This window comes from Corella eumyota, chromosome 7 (genome assembly GCF_963082875.1).
Source record: "Corella eumyota chromosome 7, kaCorEumy4.1, whole genome shotgun sequence".
Lineage (NCBI taxonomy): Eukaryota > Metazoa > Chordata > Ascidiacea > Phlebobranchia > Corellidae > Corella > Corella eumyota.
This window is the reverse complement of record NC_137496.1, coordinates 7,711,801-7,718,206: the sequence shown is the minus strand read 5'-3', so window position 1 is coordinate 7,718,206 and position 6,406 is coordinate 7,711,801.

Genomic DNA, 6,406 nt, shown 5'->3' with positions numbered 1-6,406 from the left:
TTTTCCTCCTGTAGGGGATTACCCTATAGGTAAGTTTTTATTTTTAGTGTTGCCAATTGCTAAAAATGCAAATGCTAAATTAAAACGTTAATTAACAAATCAAGCAAAAAATTAAAAATATATGTGTAATACCCATAAAAAACTTGTCTTGTATTTTATAAATTAAAAAAATAAAAATAAATAAAATCGTGTGGTGTTAGCTGTTTAAGAACTGGCAGTATTGCCTGAAAGCTTTATTAACTATTGCGCAATTTTGGATTTGTTTGTTTTACGTTCAAATGTAAAAGAGTGTTTTTATTGTACAAAAGGTTCATTGTTCAAAAGTCCTTTAACAAACATAAAACAACGTTTGTAGCGCGCGGTTAAATATTAGTTGGAAAATGCTACCATGTTACGAATTATAAGGTTACTCGCAGGGCAATTTTTGGAGAGTTCAGTCCATGATTTATTGTTTAGTTTGTCTTGGTTGTTTAATTTGATTTAACTTCGTTTACTGAATCCATTCGTTATAATTATAGGTTTAGCATTTTGTTACAGTAATACTATTATTGTAATACAGCAAAACACTTTTTTTCATTTTGGGTTAACAAAAAACCAGCTAGATTGCTAGACTGGCGTTACGTTTAAATTAAGAGCACAGTTTTTAGGGCCTGCACTTGTGATCTGCACCGATAACCTACTATTGCTAGGTTGGTACTACGATGCGACGGTAACCAACTATCGCTAGATTGGTTAAGAATGTGTAAAATGTTCCATTATTTATTGCGGAACCGAAAGGCAATAAAAGTTTGTTTGTTGAAAAAACATTGGCCTTTTATATACAGATTACGTTGCTAATTCTCGTTAAGCGCAATTTTAGAATGCCTTGTTCTTGAGTTAACGGCCGTTGTAACAAGAATAAATTGTTGTACGTGTCCAGTCAATAACTTTTTAAACATCTTAAACTTAAAATTAGTTGTAATAGACTTATTACAATATCACAATTGAAAGAATTATTACAATTTTACATCACCCTTTCTCAAGGAAAGTTGTTGAGGTGTAAAATTAAGAATGGTTTTATGTCACTGTGTATTTGCATCCCTGACATCTGGCAATTCGGCAGAATCAATATCTTCTAAGGTTAAAACAAATTAAAAGTAAAATGGTCAACATGTTGTGACCTTCCCTATTTTCGAACTGTGTCGCGAGCTTGCTTGCGACAATGAGTAACATTAAAAATACGATACATGAGTGTTCAGGAAGATTTGGGGATCTGCTAAGATTTTTCCTATCTGTAATGTGGGTTCATGTTGTCGTTACTCTTTTTAAGTTATTTAATACTTGAGTTTTAATATTTTGGACATTGTCAGATCATATCAAAAAACTCGCTTGCGAGTGCTTTTAAAGACTCGCTATCTTCTCCTTTTCTGCTGTGTAAAAAAAGACTTGGGGGCGGAAAACCTTTTTCGCAATTTGTCTTTTAAAAAAACTGGTTACAATGCTTGTAGCTTTATCGTACAAACTAAGTGCAAGTCTATATCCGCTTTTTCTGGCATTTCAATTATTGACCCTTGATATAAGGTCAAATCTAATAAGACACTCTTTGATATCGGAGTCGCCAGTGTATTTCATTAGATCTTGACCAGATGTCAAAAGCTCTGTTTGGCATACTGTTTTTGAGCACAGTTTCTTTTTTATGAAAGTCAGTTCTTTTTTGATTTCTTGTAATTCTTTTTCAACTATACGCTCCATTTCAATAGACAAAGATGATCTTAGATAATTATCCATTTTGTTGAATAATACTCGACAAGCGAAGGGGTAACGATTGTTTTTCTTCTTTCTGCAATTTCTCTATTAAATTGACTTAAGCTTCAAAAGATTAGGATCTCGGCAAGACCTTCAGTTGTAACGTTTTTGCCTGACATTAATAAGCTGTATTAATATTTTATAGTAATTTATTGCGTAAGATTTACTAACAACCGTCCACAAATTTGTAACAAATACTCTCCAATACATTACAATTGAACAGTTAAAGCAACAGGCGTAAAGACGAGACTCTAGGTGTAAGACGTATTTGTTATCGACAGGTTTGCGTATTCGAGGTTAATTATAGCATGTACATCTATATTTTTAACAATTAATTACGTCGGGTTCACCATTTGTAAAGTTACATGATTTATAGTTTAATTTGTTTTGGTTGTTTAGTAGCGTAATTGTTTAATTTGATTTAACTTTTTTTTCGACTCCATTTGATATAATTATAAGTTTAGCATTTTGTGTAAGGTACACAAAAAACGACTAGGTGATGGTAATACTTTTGTTGTAACACGGCAAAACACTTAATCAAATTTGGGTTAATTCGAAAAACTGTAAACACAGTTTAATAAAAGTAAAGTTATAAGATCAACTAGATGGCTAGACTGACGCTACGTTTACAGTACAATAGCACACCTTGTGGGCTCTGCTATTGCGGGATGCGCTGGTGACCAACTATTGCCAGATTGGTACAGCGAAGCGACAGTATCCAACTATCGCTGGATTGCTGCAAAACCTCATGGGGTGTTGTTAATACCACAACATATAAACCTCACAAAACCACATAGGGTATTGTTAATACCACAACTTATAAACCCTGCAAAACCTCATGGGGTATTGTTAATATCACAACATATAAACCTCACAAAACCTCATGGGGTATTATTAATATTACAACTTATAAACCTCACCAAACCTCAGGGGGTGTGGTTAATACTACAAATTATAAACTCTGCTAAACCATAGGGTGTGTTGTTAATACTACAACTTATAAACCTCACAACACCTCATAGGGTATTGTTAATATTGCAACTTATATACGCCGCAAAACCTCAGGGGGTGTTGTTAATTCTTCAACTTATAAACCTCCCAAAACAAAATGGGGTGTTGTTAATATTTCAACTTATAAACCTCACAAAACCTCATAGGGTATTGTTAATATTGCAACTTATATACGCCGCAAAATCTCAGGGGGTATTGTTAATATCCCAACTTATAAACCCTGCAAAAGCATATAAGGTATTGTTAATCCTTCAATTTATAAACCTCACAAAACCACATAGGGTATTGTTAATACCACAACTTATAAACCCTGCAAAACATCATGGGGTATTGTTAATACTTCAACTTATAAACCTCACAAAACCTCATAGGGTATTGTTAATATTACAACTTATAAACCCTGCAAAAGCTCATAGGGTATTGTTAATACTTCAATTTATAAACCCTGCAAAACCTTATAGGGTATTGTTAATATTATAACTTATAAACCCCGCAAAACCCCAGAGGGTGTATATAAAAAAAACCCAGAGGGTGTATATAATACTACAACTTATAAACCTCACAAAACCCCATAGGGTATTGTTAATATTACAACTTATAAACCCTGCAAAACCTCATGGGGTATTGTTAATACCACAACATATAAACCTCACGAAACCACATAGGGTATTGTTAATACCATAAATTATAAACCCTGAAAAACCTCATGGGGTGTTGTTAATACCACAACATATAAACCCTGCAAAACCTCATGGGGTATTGTTAATACCACAACATATAAACCCTGCAAAACCTCATGGGGTGTTGTTAATACCACAACATATAAACCTCACGAAACCACATAAGGTATTGTTAATACCATAAATTATAAACCCTGCAAAACCTCATGGGGTGTTGTTAATACCACAACTTATAAACCCTGCAAAACCTCAGGGGGTATTGTTAATACTACAACTTATAAACCCTGCAAAACCTCATGGGGTATTGTTAATACCACAACATATAAACCTCACGAAACCACATAGGGTATTGTTAATACCATAAATTATAAACCCTGCAAAACTTCATAGGGTATTGTTAATACTTCAACTTATAAACCTCACAAAACCTCATAGGGTATTGTTAATATTACAACTTATAAAAGCATGTATTTTTTTCATTGGCAAACTTTATTTATGCTCTTTTGACAGGCAGGCAAACAGGCAACCTGCTCTTGAGCCTTCTTGTCAGGCAGTAATCCATTATGATTATTTTTAAAAACTTGCCTTAATCGAAATTAAAAGCATTAATTAACATACAATTCTTTAAAAAGAATGCAAAAACTGATTTAAACTTGCTGTTTTAGCTTTAGCGAGGCTTAAGAGCGACCTTTTCATCATAAATATAATGTGAGAATATACTCGATCGAACAATTAGTATTTCTATTTTTTTAACTTAAAAATATTAATTAAGGCCTTAAAACTTCCTTAAACAAGAATAAAATACCCAGTTTAAACCTATTTTATTTTATTTTTGTTTAATAGTTAAACAAAAACGATAAAATTTGTTAACATACAACGTTTGAAATTGCCAAAATATTTGGCATCTCAATGGTGGTCTTAGCCCCACATTTCGATCAAAGTTCTCAACTTTTTTCCAAATTTCGGAATTCTGACAGCAAAAACGGCGTTATGATATTTTGTATTTGGCAGCCCGTGGGGCTAATTTTGGTTTAGCCCTCACATGTTTACGCTACGTTTTTCGAAAATTTTTGCGTATTTTGTGGCCAAAATAGGCGCTATTTTTTAATATTTTAAATAATTTTACCGAAAAACAGTGCAAAAAAATAAATATTATTTAAAAAATTTAATATTAATTAAAAAAAATATATATAAATTAAAACATAAAACCATTAAAAAAAGTTGGGGGTTTTAGCCCCATTAGCTCCATACACGAGCCGCCACTGCTTATAAACCTCCCAAAACTTCATAGGGTATTGTTAATATCACAACTTATAAACCCTGCAAAACTTCATAGGGTATTGTTAATATTACAACTTATAAACCCTGCAAAACCTCAGAGGGTATTGTTAATATTACAACTTATAAACCCTGCAAAACCTCAGAGGGTATTGTTAATACCACAACTTATAAACCCTGCAAAACCTCATAGGGTATTGTAAATACTTCAACTTATAAACCTCACAAAACCTCATAGGGTATTGTTAATATTACAACTTATAAACCCTGCAAAACCTCATAGGGTATTGTTAATACTTCAACTTATAAACCTCATAGGGTATTGTTAATACTTCAACTTATAAACCTCACAAAACCTCATAGGGTATTGTTAATATTACAACTTATAAACCCTGCAAAACCTCATAGGGTATTGTTAATACTTCAACTTATAAACCTCACAAAACCTCGGGGGTGTTGTTAATACCACAACTTTTAAACTCTGCAAAACCTCAGTGGTTGTTGTTAATATTATAACTTATTAACCTCACAAAACCAAATAGGGTATTGTTAATATTACATCTTATAAACCCTGCAAAATCTCAGGGGGTGTTGTTAATACCACAACTTATAAACCATGCAAAACCTCAGGGGGTGTTGTTAATACCACAACTTATAAACCCTGCAAAACTCAAGGGGTGTTGTTAATACCACATTTTATAAACCCTGCAAAACCTCATGGGGTATTGTTAATACCACAACTTATAAACCTTACAAAACCTCATGGGGTATTGTTAATACTTTAACTTATAAACCTCAAAAAACCTCATAGGGTATTGTTAATGTTACAACTTATAAACCCCGCAAAACCTTAGAGGGTGTTGTTTATACCACAACTTAAAAACTTCACAAAACCTCATAGAAACTATAAAGCGATATTTAATGAAAGTTTCTATATTAAATTGCAATATAAGGCTTATATGGTCTTCCTCGCAATCTTTTTGATTAAGATAGCAATTACATTCAAAATATGATCGTATGATTAATATAATGTTACGGATTTAACTTAGTAAATTAATATTTCATAATGTTATTAATGATTGGACAAGATAACACCTATTTTTTACAATATAGTTTAAAGTTTATACAACTTTCTTTTAAATTTGATACTTTAACTAATACATTACTAAATATTGTATTTATGTTTTAATTACTAATATACATCTAGAATTGTCAACTTATAATTTTGTTTTAGTTACTGTTTATAATATTTATCAAGTTCGTTAATTGAGTAAAACATTACTTATGTTTTAGATAAAGTTATTATTAACAAAGAATAAAATTGGAAACAATGCAGCCAAGGCACTTAGTAAAGTTTTGGATAAATTTGAGACCCTCAATGTTACTGATTGTGACATAACTAAAGAATGTGGATTGGCAATTGCAAAAGGGTGTTTAAAATTAACTACACCTGTAAGTCAAAAAGGCTTATTGTCTACCATTGTTTAGATGTTTCAATATTAAATTATCTTCAATTTTAAAAAGCAGCAGCTCTAAAAATATTTATTTTTAAAGTTTAATAGAAATACAAAGTTTAATTTTAGAATGTTTAAACTTTGTATTAAACATTCTAAAATTATTTATTTTTATCAAAAACCATAAAATTGAAAGAT